This window comes from Artemia sp. Qi Xiang Cuo, chromosome 18, assembly GCF_049724085.1.
Source record: "Artemia sp. Qi Xiang Cuo chromosome 18, ASM4972408v1, whole genome shotgun sequence".
NCBI lineage: Eukaryota > Metazoa > Arthropoda > Branchiopoda > Anostraca > Artemiidae > Artemia > Artemia sp. Qi Xiang Cuo.
The window spans coordinates 26,367,886-26,390,770 of record NC_142811.1 but is presented as its reverse complement, the minus strand read 5'-3'; the positions used below and the strand labels follow the sequence as shown (position 1 = coordinate 26,390,770).

The 22,885-nt window shown below is 35.2% G+C and overlaps 1 protein-coding gene and 1 long non-coding RNA gene across 3 annotated transcripts in view; both read right to left on the bottom strand.

Annotated features, from left to right (window-relative positions):
• The window catches only part of LOC148941373 (uncharacterized), a 116,076-nt gene that overhangs the window by 69,579 nt on the left and 23,612 nt on the right, over nt 1–22,885 (bottom strand). The gene's annotated exons all lie outside the window — the stretch shown is intronic.
• LOC148941374 (uncharacterized) lies at nt 10,038–14,264 on the bottom strand. Its single transcript, XR_016143234.1, has 2 exons — nt 13,873–14,264; nt 10,038–10,261 (listed from the first exon to the last, which is right to left on the bottom strand). It is a non-coding gene; the product is annotated as an uncharacterized LOC148941374 (long non-coding RNA).

Here is a 22,885-nt window from a genome sequence, read left to right as displayed (position 1 = left end):
TATATCAGATGCCAGTGGCGATTTGTGAATTTTTGCTACTGCAAGTGAATCAGTTTTGACTGGTTGTGCCTAACGGTAATGTTATTGCTGTTTTGCCGATGTTCCTGTAATTTGGATAGCTGTTTCTGTAGCTGTGAGGGGTGTTAGCCGTGCCCTTTTAACGGTGGCTGAGCGAACTGCACGTTCGGATTGGCGTGGATAAAAAATTCAATCCTTTCTGAGGTAAGCCAAGCCCAATTTTGGTTTTCTTTTTTCTTTTTGCGTGGTTGAAATGGGACGAAAAAGGAGGCGTGATAATCCCACAAATGACATGCCAAGTTTCCTAAACTTGTCGGCTAGTTCAACTTCGTCTCAAAATGTGACATTATCGAGTCTTGGTGAAAAAATTAACACGTTAATAAGTCTTGTCAAGGGCAATGGTGATAAACTGGACTCACTTGAAAATAAAATTAAGTCGCTTGGTGATCGTGTTACGCAACTAGAGGTTTCAAATTCAGACTTTCAGAAAAGAAACGTTGAAAGCGACCAGCGTATATCATCGATCGAAAATCAGAATGATTTGCTTAATGAAAAGTACAAAATAATGACAGATGAAATTAGTAACCAAAGGTCCGCTATTAACCAGACAGTATGCCGGCTTGCAAAGATGGAGTTTGAAAAACTTCAGAGCAACATTATTGTGTGGAATGTACCAACTGATAATCAACAAAATGCTATGGAAATTTGCACGAGTATCATTACAGAAGGACTTGAGCTATCCCCGGTACCACGCCTCAAAGTGCTTCAGGTTAATAAACTAAAAAAGTTTATTAAAGTTGAGGTTGCTGATAAAGATGAGAAAATGAGAATTCTGATGTGCGCTAAAAAGCTAAGGGGCAAGACAATTGCTGGGTTTCACGATATTTACATTAGTGATGACGCTCCTCCTGAAATCAGAAAGATGAGAAATGACCTCCTGCGTAAGAAAATTAAACTCCGTGAAATCGGTATTGAAGCCTGGGTATCGAAAAGCTTTCCACCAATGCTGAATTTTAACCGACTTAATGGTTCACTGGCGAAATACTCACATGAAGATTCTATTCCTGAATTAGATCAGTTTGCCCGCAGTAAATTGCGCAATAATGATAGTTCAGAGTGTATGCGAGGAGAAAGAAGTGGCGGACGGTTTGACGCACCTTGTGAAGTGATGGCTTTTTTGTGATAACTATTGATTGTTATTGCTCTTAATTGAATTTATTTTCTCTTTTTTTTAGTCTATTTTCTTCTCATTTTATTTTTTCCGTATTTTTTTTTTTCTTTATTTGCATTATTAATTATATTATTATTTATTATTTTTTTTTTCTTTATCCAGTTAAATATTATTTTAGTTGTTTTCCTAATAAAGAAATTGAATTGAGCAGTAAATTGTTGCAATAAAGATAGTCCAGAGCGTATGCGAGGAGAAAGAAGTGGCGGACGGTTTGACGCACCTGGTGATGTGATGGCTGATTAGTGATAGCTATTGATTGTTATTGCTCTTAATTGAATTTATTTTCTCTTTTTTTAGTCTATTTTATTTTCTTTTTACTTTATTTTTTCCGTATTTTTTTTTTCTTTATTTGCATTATTAATTTATATTATTATTTATGATTTTTTTTTCCAGTTAAATATTATTTTCGTTATTTTCCTATTACGATTTTTTTTTCTTTTGTATTTTTGTTGGTTTTTTTTTTTTTTTTTTTTTTTACATTTTACTTTTTTTTTTTTATTTTTTTTTTGGTGTGTTATGAAATGTGTGTTAATAAATGTGATGATTTGAAATAGCTACGATACCCACTAGTATTAGGGAATGTAATGGGCGAAACTGCGAATGCAGAAACCCAATACGTGTTTTTGTTTTTGTTTCTTTGTTGTATGTGTTTTGGTGAAAATTACCAATGCCCGTTAACTGCGACCGGAATTTGGTTCGATAATATAGTTCTATTTTGGAAAAGAATATTGACATTATTTATGAATGACCAGATGGTTGGGAGTAAATTGGAATTTGTTTTTTTTTTATGTGTTGTTTTTTGTAACCGAATGCCGTGGACATTTTATATGCTTTATTGGTTCCCTCTTTCGCACGCAAGGTTTCTTGTAAGAATTGGTTAGAATGAATGAATCACCTCCAGGTACACTTGATTTTAAGGAGTTGGAAAGTAAAAAAGTAAGTTTTGAAAGATATAATGAAATTTTGAGTGAGAACGTTGATCCTGGTGGATGCTGTCGGCTGGCATGTGAGGATTCAAGGTATGTGTTTTTGAGTGATGTCCCTTCGGAGAGCCGGGGGGATGAGAAGCAGATCAGTATTTTCCATATAAATTGCCAAGGGTTGAATTCCAGCTTTGATTTTATTAATGATATATCTAGTCTCTCTGTATTTCAGGTAATAGGCCTTACGGAAACCTGGCTTAACAAGCATAATTCTGAATTGCTGCGGATTCCTGGATACTCTTTATTCACCAAAAATCGGGAGCTTCGTCAACATGGGGGATTGGCAGCGTATGTTCGCTCGGATATTAAGGTAACGGTAAAAAGTGATATGTCGGTTTATAAAGAAATGGTATTTGAGTCGTTTGTGTTAAATTTGTAGATTGATAAATTACAATGTTTTGTTATTGTTTCATAACGCCCACCATAGAGTGCGGTTGATGAAATTTTTGACCTCCTTGAGCAGCAGCTAGAGATGATTACAGTGGAGACCCCTTGTTTTTTGATGGGTGATTTAAACGTTGACCTAATTGATCCTGGTCAAAAGACTAATCTTCTATTAGATATGATGATTTCTTATGGCCTGATTCCGTCAATTAATGTAAGTACTCGAGTAACTGCGTCAACTGCGAAGTGCCTTGATAACATTTTTACAAATGTACCGTTTTCTAATCCGTGTGTCCTGGTTAGTGATACCTCGGACCACTTTGGTGTTTTTGGCTCATATTCAACATCGACGCAGACTTCTCCTTCGGTAAATGGCAGGTTTAATAAGATTACACAAGTACTGGATCCTAGTGCCCTCCGTGATTGTAAAAACAAAATAATGGATGTTAATTGGGATGAAGAGCTAGCTCTACCTGATCATGCTGATGCGAAGTTTGTGAAATTCTATAATAAACTGCATAATCTGCTGATTAGTTGCACTAAAGAGGTACGGAAAAGAGCTCGCAGAGAAATGCCTAAGAAGGCGTGGGTGACAAAAGGATTGCTCAGATCAATAAATCGAAGGGATTTGCTGTTTAAAAAGAAAATGTTACAACCTAGTGATGTTAATGAAAGGATATACAAAAACTACAGAAATGCATTAAATAGACTTTTGCGAAAAGCAAAGGAAGCTCATTATAAGAAAAAGTTTGGTGATGCAGCTGGAAACCCCAATAAAACATGGCGGATAATTAAACAGCTCATAAATCCTCCCCACACAGTCGCCCCGGATCAGATTATTGGTCGAGTAGGTGCAGAATTAAGTGACCCGTCTGATATAGCCCAAGAATTTGTTGACCACTTCGCTACAGTTGGACATAATGTGGCTGAGGGAGTAAGAATAGTGGATGGCGACCGCCCTTTCCAACATTACCTTGGAAATAGCGAAACAGAATTTTCAGTTTACCTGAAACCGGTGACCGAGAGTGAAGAAAAAGAAATAATTTTCGACATGAAAAATAGTGCAGCTGGTAGTGACATTTTGTCTCTACGGATAATTAAATATCTGTGGCCAGCTATATCGCATGTATTAGTTAACCTAATAAATCTTTGTTTTAAACAGGGAGTATTTCCATCTTGTTTCAAGTTGGCACGAATTACACCGGTTCATAAGGGGGGTGATCACAGTGAGGTAAGTAACTATCGCCCGATTTCCGTTTTACCGGTCATGTCAAGACTTGTGGAAAAGTGCTTTTCCCGGAGGTTGTACCATTATTTAGAGTGCCATTCAATACTAACATCCACCCAGTTTGGATTCAGAAATGGACGCACGACCGAACAAGCTGTGGCTTATCTCTGTGGTGTTGTGAACACTGCCCTGGACCTTGGTTTTAAAGTGTCTACCATCTTTTTGGACATTATAAAAGCTTTCGACACTGTAGACCATGGTATATTGCTTGAAAAATGTGAATTTTATGGGATTAGAGGGCCTGCTCTTGATTTCCTACGTAGTTTTTTGTCTAATAGGCAGCAGTATGTGCGAATAAATGGATCTACTTCTTCCGTTGTAGATATGAAATGTGGTGTGCCACAAGGGTCCGTTCTTGGCCCCTTGCTATTTTTGATATTTGTAAATGATCTTGTACTGTCCCTGAAGGATGCGAAAACTAAAATGAGCGACATGTTTCACAGTGACAGTGACGTTACAGTACCTCTATTTGCCGATGATACTTCATTGATTTGCATTGCAAAAACAGAACGCCTTTTAGTTGAATTAATGACACAGTGTTTAGATCAAGTGTCTAGCTGGCTAAGAGTTAATAAAATAAAAGTAAACCCATCAAAGAGCAGTTTTGTAATATTTTCGCGTACATCTAATTACTACCCATGGATCCAAGAAGTGAGTTACCTGGAAGGTAAAGTTAAGCGTGATCAGTGTGTTAGATATTTGGGTATTATGCTAGATGAAACACTATCTTTTAGGAAACATGTTGAAAAGGTGTCAGGAATCCTGTGCCGTAATCTGGGAATACTGCGTAAATTGAAACATGTATTACCCCCTTCTGTTCTTCGCACTTTGTATTTTTCTATTATACATCCACATATATTGTATTGCTCATCTATTTGGCTGAGTACGTTTCCATCAATTACTAATCGAGTTCGAGTGATCCAAAATAACGGAATCCGTGTGTTGACTGGTAAATCAAATCTTGTATCCGTTAGAGCTACCTATATTGATGTAAAAGTATTACCTGCTGCAGGCCTTAGAGATTTTTATAGCCTTCAATTTATGTTCAAATATAATAATGAATTATTACCGTCTTGCTTTTCAGGAATGCTAAAAGCTAGATCTTCGATTCATGATCATGAAACTCGCCAAAGGGAAAATTTACATGCCCCGCTCGTGGTGTCTGCCAGGTCGACATTCTCGCCTATTTATAGGGGATTAAAGTTGTGGAATGGGGTTAATAAAGAGTTAAGAGAAATAGGGGATCTTAAGGAATTTAAAAATAAAATAAAAGGAATGTTATATGAGAAATATGATTTTTAAATTTTTTTTTTTTTTTTTTTTAATGTTTTTTTTTTTTATGTACCTGGAGGACAAGTATGGTGATTTTGTGATTGGTGGTAGGAACTGCGTGCGAAGGGGAATGATTTTTTCTTTTATTTTATTTTTTTTAGGCCTAGGTTGTATATTTCTGTTGTGAATATGAAATTTTGATATATGCCTACCCTTAGGACAACCTGACCCCAGGTTCTTGGGTCGGTAGTGAGTAAAATTTATTGTCCTTGTGTGTGTTAATAAATTACTATTACTATTAAAAAACACTAGAAGTATTAATTGTTATATTGCTAGAAAAATAGTAAGCCTTTGTTCTGTTTTTTTTTTTTTCATGTTTCCGAGCCCTTGCACAATTATTCTTTCCATCAGATCGTTCCATACTATTGTACTAGAAAACAGGTCAAAAAATAAGTCCATTACATTTATTTTAACTAGACAGATTTATATTTATTTCAGCAAACAAGGATATCCCCTCTCAAAACGAGTTGGTGTATATGTTTATTTAATGGGCTTGGCTAATAATTAGGTTTTTAGTTTAAACTCGATTTTAGAATGATATCAGCTGTTTCAATTTAACAATAAGTTTAACTTATGGCTTTAATAGTAAGCTTCATTGTTTTATTGTCTAAATTAAATAAAAATTTTCCATTTTCATATCTCACTCTTATTTTTTACCCTTTTCCGTTCTATTTATTCTTCTTCTTCCATTTGTGTTTTTGTAATAGTATAATTCTACTGAGATTAACTTAAAACCAGGAGAAGTTTCAAATTGGGTGTGCACTCTTTGCCCCTTTCTACCTCATAAAATCCGAAAATGAAGAAATAAAAGTTTGGTCTTGTCCTTCCATGTTCGGAAAACTGCCAATGCTACCTCCTTACATCATGTAGTGTACACAGAAGTCTTTAGCGGGGAACCCCAGGGATTGAGGTCGAAAATAACTTCTTAGACCCTGTACTGTAGATTTTACTCTTAGTATATTCCATTCTAAAAGTTTTTTCCCTCGGTACATATGTATTATATCTACCACAACCAAGAAGTGAAGTTAGGTTAGTCCTAATGAAATATACCAAAATACGATGAAAATTTAATATTTATTAACAAAAAAAATGGAAACAACAACAGAGAATTATGGAAATCAGGTTGTTTAGACGCATGGATGTCGTGTTTTGTTTTGGGTAACGCCCCCTTATCCTGGAAAAGTCGAATTTCCTCTTCTTCTGTCCTTGGCAAATCCCAATCTTCATTTGAACATCCATGTTCACATACTACTCACTATCACTATATGATGTTCTCCATCAGTCAACTACAGCCCATCCAAGCCCCTCCCAGGACTGAGATAAACCATTTTTCCCCTTTTAGCTCTGTTGTTTTGTTGTTGTTTTTTTTTTTTTTTTTTTTTTTATCCCTTTATGATCTAATGGTTTTACTTATGCTTGCATTTATGTTGTTTTACATTATTTTTTTTTAAAAATTCCATAAACCATTGATAACTCTTTCCTCTGGTTGCTTCTTTATTGTTTTGCCTTTTTCTTTATTTTGTTTTTGCCTTTGTCCATGTAATTGTTTGTTATTTTTTAATTTTTTTGAGCTTTGTAGCTTGTTATTGTTCTTTGTCTTGCAGGCTTTTTTTTCTTCTCTTTTCTTTGTTGCCTACAAGTTTCACCTTTTTAGTTTCAATTTACCCACTGCTATTTCAGCCTGTTTGTTTGATATCTTGTTCATTTGTGAAGATATTGTGTGCATTTGTTATGTGTGGTAAATCTGGCTGATTTTTGTTTTCTTTTGAATTCTTCTATTCTTAAATCAGTTATCTTTGAGCAACCAAGTAGTGCTGGCAAACAAGATGCCCACACACTTGACCCTCTTCTTGGATCTATGGTTAATTCTAGTTGCAATTATCACACTACTACTGATTTTTGTGATAAAATCATGCCTTCTCTCTCTTCAAATAGTTGCTTTAATGTATTTTATTTGAATGTACATGGGATACGAGATAAGTGGGATAGTCTGAAATCATATTTGTGGTCTGATAATTCTTGCCCTTTTGATGTAATTGGTTTAACTGAAACATGGTTATCTGATAGTGAAAATTTAACAGCTTATGATATGCTTGGTTATATTGCTATTCATGTCCCTAGAATGGTAACAAAGTGCTCAGGGGGCATTTGTTTATTTATAAAATCTGATATTAAATTTAGTAGACGGTATGACCTTGAATCCTTGTTTACTTCAGTAGTGTACAATAGTATGACAGTTTATTCTCTTGTCATTGATCTGAAAAGCCAGTTTGCATGTGATACTGTTTGTTTGTTTTATAAGCCCCCTCCTTTTCCAACACATCTGTTCTGTGATTTGCTTGATCAGCTTTCTAATGCGGGGACTTTCTCTAAAAAACGTATTTGTGTTTTGGGAGATTTTAATTGTAATATGTTAAATGTTGGATCAAGTGATGAATGTGACCATCTCTTTGATGTGCTTTCTTCTTCTGGGCTACTTCCTTCAATTTTTTTTCCTTCTCGTGTTGATCCTACAAGAAATTCTGCCACTTTGATAGATAATATTTTCATTTCTCATGCTCCAAAATTGAAGGATACTTCTGGTCTTGGTTTCACTGATCTGGCTGATCACTTCCCGATTTATCTATCACTTTTTGTACCTAAAACTGAGATTGCTGTGAATGAGCAAGGTGAATCTTCTTTTAGAACTTTTACAGATAATGAAATTTATAAATTAATTCTTAGTCTTCAGAGTAATGATTGGTCTAGTGTTCTTGAAGCTAATGATGTTGAGTGTGTAACAACTTTATTTGTGTGTCGTATGGGAGCTCTGTTGGATAAGCATTTTCCTCTTAGGAAGAGACCAAGGCATTCTAAACCCAAATGCCCATAGATGTCTAAAGGTCCGATCAATGCTACACATATGAAGGTATCTCTGTTCAAGGTTGCATGTAAAAGTAAAACACAGGATGATCTTTTGAAGTATAAACATTATAAAAATGTACTTACGACTTCAGTACGTGCAGCCAAAAAGCTCTATTTTTCACGTAGAATTGATAAGCGTAAGGAGAACTTGCGAAAGTTTTGAACTGTAGCTAATGAAGGTATTTCTTACAAGAAACTCAAACAGTCCCCCCCATGTCATTACAGGATTTCTGATGGATCTATTGTGGATAAAAATTATTCAGCAAATGCCTTCAATTCATATTTCACCACTCTTCCTTCAGTTCCCATTCAACCCAAGAATAGAGTAAGTAGTTTTCCCATAGCAGAAAAGTCATTCTTCCTTTCCCCATGCAGTGATATTGAGATTTATAGTATTATATCCCAGCTTCCAAGTAGCCGTTCAGTTGATGGTTTTGGTTTGAGTAATAATGTTCTTTAAAAAATTGGTCAGTTTGTTTCTAACCCTATCTCACACATAACTAACCTCTCTCTTTCTTCTGGTGTTTTCCCTCATTTATTTAAAGTTGCTAATGTTTTACCTTTACATAAAAAAGGTGATTCATCTCTAATTTCAAATTATAGACCCATTTCTCTTCTTCCTGTCATCTCTAAGGTTGTTGAAAGAGTAGTGTATTGTAGAATCTCTTCATTTGTTTTTAGTACTAATACGACTGCAGGATATTCTCTCATAACTAACCATCAGTATGGTTTTCGTCCCACTTTCTCTACCTCGTATGCACTCTCAGATGCAACAGAGTTTGTGCGTGTCAATCTGGAAAAGGGCTTGTGTGTTTTGGGTCTATTTCTTGACTTTTCAAAGGCCTTTGATATGGTTGACCACTCTGTTCTTTTGTCTAAACTATCTTCATTTGGAGTACATGGAGTCCAACTAGAATGGTTAAGGTCTTATCTTTCGGGAAGATCTCAGTATGTTTTAGTTACTGGTATTTCTTCCTCTACTTTGCCTGTATCGAAAAGTGTCCCACAAGGCTCTGTGCTTGGACCACTTTTATTTTTAATTTACATTAATGATCTCGTTGATGGTCTTCATCCCCTTGTGCACCCTATTCTTTTTGCTGACGAAATTAACTTTTTCATTGCTGCAGTGGACTTGCCATCTGCCACTTCCCTAGCTCGAGGTCTTCTTGATAAAGTAAAAGATTGGTGCTGGTCAAATGGTATGACTCTCAACAGCCAAAAAAGTGCAGGACCCCTTGTACACTTCAGGACCCCTTATCGTATGAGAGATGTAAGGGAGCCAATCATCCTGACTTATGGGAATGATGTTATACCGCAAGCTGCTATGGTGAAATTTCTTGGTGTGTATCTTGACTATTTTCTCTCTTTTAAGCCTCATATAACTCACACCCGTTCCCTCATCTTCCGCCAGTCTTCAATGTTGCACCGGGTTAACTCATTTCTTCCGCCAGATGTTATGCTTTCTCTTTATTATGCTTTTATATTTCCTTACCTTTCTTATTGCTGCTCTGTCTAGGGTAATACTAATAAATCTCTTCTCTGCTCACTTCAAAGAGCCCAAAATAGGGCAGTGAAGGCTACTTTTCTTCTCCCTCGGCTTTACCCTTCCTCTGATTATTTCCCCTGTTTTCTCTTTTCCTAGTGTTTCTCCTTTTGTGTTTTCCCTTATATATCGTTATTATTTTTTTTTTTTACTGTATGGTAGTATTTATTCTCTTTAATCTTTATTTCATATATATTGTTTGATTTAGAGTAATATTTATGATTGTTTTAGTACTTTATTATTGTGTTGTAAGGCCCACAACAAGCCAAGCCTCTTGGGCCAAATAATTTTTCTTTACGTTTGTAATACAGTTTAGTATTAATAAAATGATTGATGATTGATTGATTGATACATTGCCAACTAAATGACTTTTATTGCTATGTTCCAAGCGACGCTATTCAAATATTGGTGTGGTTGGTATAACACACAAGTGCCTATTCCTCCAACAGAACACTTCTCCTAGGTCACGAAACGTGTGCAGTAAACTGAATGCATTCCTAAAAGTTTCATCCACCAAATTCAACTAGTTTCCAGGATAGTAAAAAGCCCATCTTCTCTTAAGAATTTTACCTTTGGCTCTAGAAAATAAGCTGTATCTCCACATTAGAATTTAAACAGACCCCCGAAAAAAAATATTTTGTTGAATCAACACGTAGTATTTAGAGTTCAACAATTATTTATGATGTGCAAAATTTGTTTTAAAAAAGCAGATTCTGATTTGACTATGAATCACCAAGGTATTTCAACAGTAAAATTTCAATCACCAAAATCTCAACAGTAGATTGAAATTTCTCAAATATTAAATTTGATATTATTATGAAGTTGCCAGAAAGATATTCAATTTAAATTCAGAGGAAATTTTGAAATTATAAAAATATATAGCAAAATCCAATTGTGGTCTCCTAAATAGATATGCATCATTGAAGGAAACATTTCTATACTTAGATTTTGCATGTACAGAAAGTGCGAATGCGAAAAATTCTGCATGGAAATCGCTCTTTACAAGAATTTTAGACCATATTCGTTGTTATACTTTCATTATTATTTTTTTTGTACGAGTTCCTATAATTAGGATATTCACTGAACAGTATCCATGATGCGCAAAATACTAGGTTCCGCATCTGAAATACGGAGAATCATTGAATGCCTCGGAAAGCCTCTGTTACCTCTATTTGCAACATATTTGCTACAAATACTAAACCGTCGCCTGAAAGCGGTTTTTCCTAATCTGTTTTCCAAAAATCCCGAGGAAAACGACTTTGAAAAAGAACTTTCGTTCATCAAATCAGCAACTTTCGGCAAAACGGACCATACTGTATGTGATTTGGTGAAGGAGAACTGGAAAATACAGGCAGTTAAAGACGACTTACAGCAATGTCAATTAAACCATTCGAAAGAGAACTTTTTTACACAAGACAGAATACCCCAAAATATGCATCAGATCCCTTTTTGTGGATGTAAAAGAACGAGTTCTCCAGGTTTCTAAAGTAGCATACACTTCAAGTCAACTCGAATATGTAGCCTCAAAAAATGTTTCAAAAAATTTGTAATACGACTACACAAGCCCCTTTTGGTATGGAATAATTTTTAAGACGAAAAAATATAGGAAAAAATTCAATGTGTCAAGAAAAAAAAACATATTTTATCTTTCTTTTCAAATTAGTACGGCTTATATCCAGCCCTATCCAGAGGGGGTTATGGGGTTTGAACCACCCCCTCCCAAAAAAGTGTTTCTAACTTTTAAAAATGTAACAAAAAGGCTTATAAACAAATGTTGATGCTTTTTATAAACGTTTTTTTTGTAATTTACTCCCCCCTCCCCCCCCCCAACACAAATCCTGGATACAGCCCTGACCAAGATACCTTAGTAGGAGCTTAAACAATAAAGATTAAAGTTCCATGTTCAAAAACGGTAAATTTGTCCGTATTTGATTGGAATCATTATTTAAGATTAAATAAAATTAAAAAAAAAAACTTTCGCAAAAAACAACCAAAACGTTATTTCTGAAGTCTCTCAACTGAAGCATTGTTTTTGTTAAAAACTGCCAAATACGTGTAAAATAGCACTGTTTTGCGGAATACCATTTTTTTTAAGTTGATAGTTTCTTGCTGTTTTCATCAGCATCTCCGAGGAGCTCGGTTTCGGCTATTTTGCAGTCAGAAAATACACAAGTAATGAAAATAGATCTCAGACATAGATTTTCGCGAGCCCTATCCACTTTTACTTTTTACACAAATAAAACTTTAAAAGTCTTGATATTATTATCAAAAATGATCAAAATGTTGTACAGTAGTAGTGCTGGAAAAAAAATTCCACAGAAGCTTCACTGGCTCTTTTCTAACTCCCTTTTAATTCTAAGAAATTATTGTCATTGTCGGATAGGGTTTCTATCAAGTTTATTTTGATTAAAGTTTCAATAGAAGCTGCAAACAGGGCTTTTCAATTAAGTTAGGTGGTTGGTGCTATTTTCTTGGAGTTGAATTTTAAATTAAGTAATTCTTGTTTCAGACAAAATCTTTGTTTTATTTCTTCTTTTTGTTGCTATTCTTTATGTTTTTGGTTCTTTATGGTACTGGTGCATTATGCGGGCATTGCTATATACTTTATCAAGGAAACCAGTCACGAAACCCGTCAAACGGGCTATTTGCAAGAGACCGCTATAGATAAATGATTGCAAAGCGTGGTTTCTCAATGTTTAAACGATTGTTTTTTGGGGGGTTTAGGAGGGGGAAAGGTACCTAGATTAGGTTACGTATTTAATATATACTATGCTTTACCCCCCAGTCCCCCACCCCCTTAATGTGCAAACATATAGCCCAAATTTGTTTCTAACCTATTATATATTCATTCTATTTTTTTTAAGTCCCTAATTTTTTTAAATAACAAATTGTTGCTCAATTGAATTTCAATGAAAATTCCAATTTTTAAAATATGTTGCGCGTGAAATATTTGCCACTAAGAAATTTCTTTACAAACAAAGGCCATTGTTTGGCAACTAAGGCCATGGCTTATTCTTTACTAGATTGCAAGACTCGTATGCAAAATAATGACAATTCACATTGACCATATTTTCCGAAACTTGCTAGAACTGATTTATTTCTTAAATATAAATACTGTCATCTCTTTTACAATGAATGAAGGACTTTAGCTACTTATGGCTATCTTGGAAAGGGGTTAGGTTAGGAAAATGAAACTTTCAAGGATGGGTCTACAGGCTAAAGTATTTCCTGGGAAGGCATTTTGAATTTTGTACCTCTACTCCTTCCCCCTCTAGAGGGTCCTGAAATTTGCCTGCATGACAGGTCTATAACTAGGCTAGTATAATTTTGACAAAACAACATTTTACCTTAATTTTCAGTTATCAGTTTCTTTTTCTCCGGCTTTAGTTCTGAAAATGCAGTTCCTGTTATTTGAGTATAATTTTAAGCCATGTCAATGTTTTTTTTTTTGAAATTTAGGAAATGTATTTGCATATCTTTAAACCCTTATAAATTGGGATTTACCAAAGTTGTGAAGCTGAAAACAATTTTGTTGTACTTCATTTATGCAGAAGATCTATTTTGCAAGGTTTCACTTTTATAACACAGATTTTTAAAGGTCATCAAAGGTCAGGATCCTCTAGAGGGAGAAGGAGTGGAGGTAGGTACTTCAAAATACCTTCCTGGGACATACTTAAGCCTCTAGACCCATCCCTGGAAGTTTCATTTTCCTAACCTAACACCTTTCCAAGATAGCCAAAAGTAGCTAGAGTAGAATTTTACCTGATTGAGAAGCAATCATTCACTTCTTGAGTGGTAGGCTATAATATATAAGGGTCAATATCTACCAAATCATATTATTGAGTTAGGACTAAAGTGAATACACCATTTAATGCCTTTTTTTATGCTGATAATAAATTTAATAATAATTTATGTCGTAAATGATTTTACCTCCCCCCCCCCCTAGCTATGGCCAATCAGGTGTAGATTAGGTTAGGGATAGCGGCTATAGGGGGGGGGGGCTGATATTCATATACGTTAGAAATACTTTATGTATTCGTAATCAGCATAAAAAAAGACATCGAATGGTGTATTCACTTTAGTCCTAACTCAATAATATGATTTGGTAGATATTGACCTATATAAGTACCACATTAAAAAAAAATTGTTATTTCCTTTCGAATTTAAATAAATGAAAGAAAGGGCTTACCCAACGTAATCCCGGACAAAACAAAATACAGCATACTTCAATTCACTATCAGTGAAATCACATGAAAATCTACCCACATAATGTACTGGAGAATCATTACTGCCAGAACTTGACACACTGGATCCCAATCCCAGATCTAGCCCCATTTCAATTGAAGGGGTACGACAAGGTGGAATCGAAGCAACAACAAAACTTTCTGAAGAGACACTACTAGCCGCGGTTGGCATAATTTCAAACACAATACACTTAATTAAATAAACTTTGTCACACCTAGGATCAACCAACACCTTTATTAACTAAGATGACTGGTTTATCTATGATCATTTCTCGCAGAACGTCTATTTATTGACTATTTTACTTTCGAGTTTGAACAGCAAGTCAGTGATGAGAACTGAGACAAAATTGATTTCTTATCGCTGAACTCACGATTGACAAAAAGATCCGCTAGAGGCGTTAGAGTAACAACCGGCCTCAACAAAGGGAAACACTAGCCAGCATGGAGACATGAAAACCAACATCACGCCTCATAAAACACTAGGTAAAATGTCGACTAACAAAGAAACTCTTGGTAATCATTCAAAAACTATTATCAAATTGGAAAATTTTGGGTAAGTTTCCAGAAATTTTCACGCATGAGACTTAAATCACAATTTTATAGGGGTTAATATGTAAAGATACAATTAGAGACTAGAAACGACATTTGAAAATCAGTTAGCCAAGTTCACTAATTCAAAGAAAAATCAACTAGGAATCCAAAATCAAGCAATTATTCATGCACATAACTATTACAGGCCCCAGGCGCGTACACAAGAATGGGGAGAGAGGTAAGTCAAGTGACTTTAATTCACAAAATTTGGAATTGGGGAGAAAAATGCATCTTTAATAACCAGAGGGGAAGGGCAAATTTGTCTTTTTTCCCATGGAATTACAAAAAAAAAGCATTTTGAATTAAAATATCCCCCATAGGGGAATTTTTAAAAATCCAGCGGTCACAGGCCTCCCAGCCCTTCCCCTCAAATTGACACCACTAAGAAATCTCTCAACCAAAATTTCGATAAAAAGCGATTTCCTCAATAATCTCGTATATTTTCCATTCAATTTGCCAGTTTTCGGAGGTTTATAAGCCGTGCGCCCTGAAACAATTCATCTGTAAGGCCCTACTGTAGGTTTTGACCAGTTCATAAGGCGTGTTTAGTTAGTGTTTATGAATTCTTTTTTTTTGGCGGGAGGGGAGGGGGGCAGACTTTTTCTACTAAAACAGGTAATGATCACTACCCCCCCCTGTTTAAATTTCATTATTTAAAAAGCAAACTAGATATTTTCTGAATGAGCACTCTTTTGATATTCTACGACCATTGGTTAGATTACTCCCGCGAAAAAAAACTGAAAAAATGGGACACAATAGTGAAATCTCAGTGATACTTATGCTAGAATGTGATTTTTCTTTTAATGATGATAATAATAATAATTTATTATAACCCAAAAACAGGCCATACAGCATAGTATTCTCAAATATACTCCACAAGAAAAATAACATAAATATCAAGTTTTACTCATTGATGTCAACGCTTAATTTAAATATTTACATAACTGCCTGATTGTCCTTTTTGCAGCTGTTTTCAGGATCCCCGGGAACTCCAAGTTACCACCCTCAAAATACTTTCCCCTTAATAGAGAAAGTGGCTGGCACTCGGCGAGAATATGGGCCACATCCTCAATACCTAGGTTACATCTGGGACAAAAAAAAATAAGAGAAACAATTATCACATCTACTTTCGAACCATTAGAACTCCCTGGCGCAGTGCGGGATCGTATCATTAAAGTTTCAATTGCGAAGCCTAGGCTTCTTCTACTACACCGGCACCAGGCATTTATATTCTGTTTCCTTCCTGAAACAGAAAACCTTTAATTAAGGGCTTCAGACTTCTGTGATTTGAATGTTTACTTTTTATTTCAAGAAGTTCCTAATTTTTTTTTAGTAAGAGATTATTGCTCGGTTGAGTTTCAAGGAAAATTGCAATTTTTAATATATGTTGCGCTTGAAACATTTGCCACTAGGAAATTTCTTTAAAAACAAGCTTTCTTATTTTGGAAAACATGGCTTGTTCTTTACTAGATTGCAGGACACGTATGCAAAACAATGCCAATTCACACTGGCCATATTTTCCGAAACTTCCCAAAATTGATTTATTCCATAAATATAAATACTGTCATCTCTTCTACAACGACTGAGAATGAGAAAAAAATATTTCACTTCTTGAGTGTGATCGGTATAATACGGAAGTACCGCATTAAAAAAAAAAAAAAAAAAAAAAAAAAAAAAAAAAAAAAAAAAAGTCCAATGACTTAAGGATTCATTTTGTGCACAAGTCTTGAATTTTTAACCTATACCCTAAAAGCAGCCAAAATACATATTTATAGCCCCATTTTGCTTAGTTCAAGCTCCAATGTTCCGAAAATCTTATAAAAGATATTTTGTATGGATAAACTGTGATTACAGTCATTTGATTTTCCACTTCCTACTCAACAGCAATATTTTGGTATTTTTTTTTTTTTTATCTACAATACCATATAGATTGGTAGATAAAACCGAGATTTTATGAATGTCTTAATAACATTAAGACAGGTCAATTCGTAATCTTCCGCTTCCTACTGATCATCAACACTCTGATTTTTATGTTTTGGAGCGTGTCTATTATATATTTTAAGAATTAATTTCAAAAACATTCGTTTTTAAAGTTTAAAAAATAGTAAAGAACCATTTTAAAACCTGAAACGAGTAGAGGCAAAGTCATTACAATCCAAACTTAAAACGAACGGAAATTGCTATGAATAAATAAATCTATTGCATCTAGAGCAGTGTCTGTTGTTTTTATGTTTGATGTGACTATTCATTTTAATTTCTGTTCGTTTTATGTTTCATTTATTCATGCATCTTGATTTACGTTCGTCTAAAGTTTCAACTACTATAAAACTTATGCTCGTTCTAAGTTTCAGAATGACCCTACTTTTCTTTGGCACGCTTCTTTGGGAAAATTAATTTAAAAAAACTCTTTCCCAAAAAGGAGTTTTTCAAAGGAAAGTAAAGAGCTACATTAAATCAAAGATGAGTATAAATAAAGTCAAATGATTTTCCAAGCGTAAAACGAACATAAATAACAGTAAATAACCGATTCAAGCTCAAAACGAGCAGAAACTAAGAGGAATAGGGCTAACATCCCCTCGTACCTTCTAAAGCCCTGAACATAATTTTGACTTTCCTAAAAACGATCTTTATTTCGAGCTATTTTTATTGAAATCCATTCCTGAAAGCCCCAATAATTTTGGAGTTGTTAACGTTTATCAATATTAAAAAAGATAAAATTTTAAATGTATTTTGTTTTCAGTAAAGTACAAATTATATTTTGTTCTTTAGAAGGCACAGTGGACGTTAGCCCTACTCCTCTTAGTTTCTGCTCGTTTTGACTTTGATTCGGTTATTTATTCTAATTTTTGCTCGTTTTGAATTGCATTTCTTACTGATGGTGATTAAGGGTAGTTTTACGCTTGAAAAACTATTTGACTTTATTTCTTCTCATCTTTGGTTTAATGAGGCTCTTTACTTTTCTATGAAAACTTTTTTTTAAATTAATTTCTGTTAGGTTTTAATTGAAAGTCTTTATTGGTTAAGAAAAAAGAAAATTTCATATCTTTTCGATTTTTCTCTATAAGAATCCAGATTATGTCTTACAATGTATATGCTGGATAAAAGTTTTCAAATTTTTTTTGAAAATCCTTTTGAAAATGGGGATACATATAGGCCTAGTATATTTTGGTTTAGTTCGCACCTTAACTTCCCCTGAAAAATGAAATTTAATACTCTTCTCCGTTCTTGAGATATTGTATCTATACTATTTTGGCAACCAGTACGCACTTACAACCTTTCAATTTAGTCATAAAGTAAGACCAGAAGTAGTAGTAGTAGCCCTGAATGTTTAAACTTGATCCGCTCGGCCCTTCTTCAGATATTGTTGAGACGTCTTAAGGATAACTAGCATGCACATAGTGACTTTTGATTAGTTTTAAAGCAACATAAATTTCCCCTGGAAGTTTCTACTTTATACACTATCCCAGTCCAAGGATATCTTGACAACCTGGTCTATTTTGATAAACTGGATGAACTTGAACTATTTTGATTTAGTTCAATAGCAGTAGTAATAGTAGGAGAAGTAGCAAAAGTGGTGGTAATAATGGTAGCCCTCGAAATTTCCCCTTAATACCCTAAGCGTTGCTGGGATATTGCTAATACATTCCTTTGATAACCCACATGTACATAGTGTGTTTTGATTGAGTGTAACATCGTCCTTACCATTCCCTAAAAGTTTTACTAATACCCTTACAGTTAGCAATAGTAGTAGTCATAACCGCAGAAGTAATAGTGAGGGTATTGGAAGTATATTAGTGATAGTAGTAGCAGTATTAGTAGTAGTAGCAGCAAGAATTGTTCTTTGGACTTCCAGTACTGGTTTGAACTCTCAGTTGTTTCATTTTTTCCCAAGATCTCTTTTCTTTATTCAGCTCCTTCTTAATTTCCTTGGTAATGTACGGAAGGGTTTTTGGCTTTCTACTGTAATATACAGTAGTGTTGCTGTATTGGATTTTGAGTTAACTAAACTTGAAGCTTTCCTCTTGCTCTTCTACTGATCTCTGTAAAATTTCAATCCAGTTCACCCTTTTGAGTTTCCTCCTGATTTGTAATCTGTGAAGACCTAATTACCAAATCTATTAGTTATAGTTTTTAGACGGAGTTGTATTTCAATGGCTATGTGGTTAAAATAAAAAAACGTAGATTCTATCTCTAGTTCCTTTATCAACAGCTTGATATAGGGAGAGGTCATGTATGCAATCAAGGAATGGTTGTTGTGTCGCACTATCTTCAGGATAACCAAATTCTTCTTTCCATGATATTTGCGGGAAATCAAAGTCCCTAGCTATGGACAGATTACCTTTATGGGATGCACAGATTGTTTGAAAATGATCTGCTCTAGTTCGTTCTGTATCAATCATAGACAGAGCTGAAAAGCTTCTATAAACACAAACAATTCTTGCAATATCAGGGTCAAGTGGAACCTTTGGATCAAAGCCGACCAGCTCAGGGGGAGTATCTACAACTTTCATGTCATATTGAGCTCTATCTAATACCAATACACCCCTCCTGCAATTACTTGACCTCAAGTTTGATATTTCTTGGTTTCCAGGAATAGAGATATGACTATCTTCCAATATAGTATTACTATTCTTGGGACTTACCTCTGTTGTCCCAAGTCGGTTGTCCACCTCTGGTGGGAACATCACTGAATCACATCTCTTATTTCTTACAAAGCCTCTTACTTCCTCGATCTTATTGGTTAACTGATCGACAATAGCTATCAGTAATAAAAACTCTGTACGTTTTTGTTTATATTCTTCTTCAATTCTTCATCCTTGCGTGCTCTGCTTTTTTTCTCAGTTACTCTTTTCGCTAGACATAGACTCAAATGGAAGGATGGAACATTCTCAATACTTGGGAGAAATTCAACAGTGACAAACAACACTGATTCTGAACTAGATATCGAATCCCAATATTTCGCCAACATGACGCGTTTGACCTTCCTCTTTATCTTCTGTATGCCTTCAATTCTGCCTCTTTATGTCGTAGTGTACACGAAAGTGTCCAGTGAGTACTACTCTGGGTTTAACTCACTACAAAACTTACATAGATTAAGCAGTTTATTTTTAAGCAATTAAATAATACAACCAAAATGAATGGATATATGGAAGATTTCCCCGGAAATCAGTCTGAAGCCTCCCCTCCCCCGAGCGAAAACGTAGTTATCTTTTCATTAACTAAAATGACGCGAGCTTGCGATTTGTCATCCTTCTATTTTAAACTTGCAAACTAAATAACTGGTCTGAAATATACAACTGAAAACGAATTTTGACCAGATTCGTATTATCGTCATTAATAATTTTACGCATCCTATCCTAGCATAAAATATTAACATCTGGCAAACAGGATTTATAGTCAAATATGTATATGAGACATGCTTCATAGAAAGAAATCTGATACTACGCTCATGTTTGGCGAAAGGTAATACTTTTTAATGGGAAAAAGGCCTAGTTAGGAAAAAAGCACCCATATATCAATTACAAAATCGAAATGAGCAACTGAAGATTAGGGTACGTCTATGAATACCGCTTGAATCCATACTTTCGCAAAAACAGAGCACGTGCGTAGTATTTTTTTGGAGAGAGAACAAGGCCTTTTACTCAAAATAAAATATTTGAAAAAACTCATGAAAATGGATCGAATTATTCCTTTTTCACAGGGCTACTCCCGTTTCTAAAACTTTCCTTAGGCCTGATTAGATTACGAAATCTAGGCATTCTAGGAAAATCTAGGAAATCAAGACAACCCTACAGAGGTAATACAACATTTCTCAATAAAAGCTCATGAATTGACATCCTTCAGGATATACCTATAGCTAAAGCCAGGGGCGAATCTCCAGCATTTTTATGAGGGGGGCAAGAGGGGTCAATATCCGGATAGTCAAAGAGCATGGAATATATAATAATCTTTTTCTCCTCATTATTGGGGAGGCAACTGCCCCCCCCCCCAAACAACACCCCTGGCTAAAGCCCTTCGTTTATTCCATTATCTGTTTACTAGGCCTATCCCTTCCTAAACGAATGGACCAATTGGGTTGACACTAGGTATGTATAATCCTTTCTACCAGGGAAGGACAATATGAGGGTGAGAAGGAGTTTTTCTAAGTGAAGGAAGTAGTTGGTGCATTAATTTATAACCATTCATATTTGAGCTTGATATCCTTATCACTATCAGCTCCTATCTTTTAGTTCAGCAACTGAATCAGCGGATTTATAAGTTTAGCAAAGTACTTAGCTAGGATGTTGTTTGAAATCCCAGGAAATACTATCGAAAAGGCGGAGCCTTTTCATAGTTTTTACAAAATACCAAAACACTCTAGTGAAACAAACTATCGAAAAAAATACCTAAATGAGGCCCTTGTAGACGCATTTCCTTTCTGCCTCGATCTACCACAAGTCGGTAAAAAATATTGTGTCAAAAAAGTTCCAGCACGATAAACCATCATCCTTACACCTTCTACCCGTCATGCTAGCTAGTGGTCAGTGGTACCTCAAGTGGTGCCTAGCTACCTAGGTATATGCGAAAAAGGTACCCTTGCTACGGGTAGTGGTCGAGCATTACAAGTGAAACATCTAAAACACGCTTTCAGTATGGTTTCCCAAAAATGTATCATTTTGAATTACAACAGTATTTGCTTTTTTCAACGACTCAATCCGAAGTATCAAATTTGATGAAAACTTGATGGCAATAAATATACTCACTAAGATTTTCAAAACAACACATTAAAGGTGCCGCGACAACGCCTAACATCAAATTTGAAGGTATAGTAAAGACCAGAAAGATAGTCAGGGAGTGGAATTCAAGAGATTACACCCAACCCCCGCGGGATCTTAAAACTTTTATAATTATCCTGTAATCAACAAGAAATAATCCTGTAGTGGAGTATGTTCTGCTATTATGTAAGTAGCCTATTTTTAAAGCCCCTCCACTTCATATAAATTATATCCATACATGCCTAATACAGTCCATTGACCATTTAAATTAAAATAATTGTTGACTCAGATATTCGCTGGTATATAAAAAGAAAATAACACTAAAAAACCCTTTCAAACGTCATCGAACGTGCTTACGAATTTAGAATCAACAGTATCACAAAATGAAGTAATTCAAAATATCATGAATATGTAACGCAAAACCTCAATTCGCAATTCACTTTCAATTTCTCCTGTGTCTAATATTACAGGAAACAAAAGAAACTAATTATTTTTAACTTGTAGTTCTGCCCTTTGCTGCTAGATAGCACCGTCATTAGCGCAAATGATATTAAGCTTCAGGGAATTTGGAGGGATCGTGACCCCGCACTTATGCGTGGTAATCTTTGTGCCTTTAGGTTTCATTTATTTATCACGGCTATTTCTCTTCGTGTTCGTATTATGGCTAGTTAAAAAGAAATAACAGCAACATAAAGAGTCATATCAAAGGCCAGAACGAGCAGAAGAAAGTCATAAGATAAGTGAAGTCCAACACGGAAAAAATTGCTGTGAATAATAAAGGAAACCTAAAACGCACAGAAATAAAAATCCTCAAGTCAAACGTAAACTGCTCAGAGATTACGACACATAAGCGCGTTCCACAGTTTTTCCTGCCCTTTGTTAAGTCAGCTACCCCCAATGTAGAAAAGATAAAGGACTTGGTCAATTTGGACCCAAATCACAAGGCCCACATTTCTTATTACAAAAATTTATAATGTTTTTTCAATTCGTCTCCCCATCTCCCCCCCCCCAATTAGTGCCCCCAAAAGGCACTAAATGTGGTAAGACCTTAGAGTAGGCTATAAAAATATATAAAAAAAGATTCGTATGAGATGTCTTAATGCCCACTGAAAAATACTTGATTTTCAATTCAGAATCAACGGTCTCGGAAATTCAACGAATTGAAAATCAAGTATTTTGCAGTAGGCATCAAGACTTGGCTAGTTGTAGAAAGGAAAAGCCACGACAGATAGTCCAAGTAATTGAGAGGCAAATGTTTAAATGGCTGCACGGGTAAATGGCGGGAGTAAGTATGACTCTTATTGGACAAATACTTGTTTGTTAGTTTTTGGAAAGGCACGACAGTCTGCCAAGAGTCTCAGGCAGGTTGACCAAGAATTTAAAATTGACATAGGGCCGTTAGATTGCCTGGAATAAGAGGCAAACAAGGCACCCCCGCCTACGGTCTTAAGAAGGTTGAGCAAGAATTTAGAATTGACACAGGACCATTAATTTGCTTTTAATAACAGGCAAACAATCGTTTAAAGCCATCTTCATCTTCCAAATAGTACCTATTCATTGCCTAAGCTCAGCCACCCCGCATTCTGAGAAAAGTTCATTTTTTCACAAATTC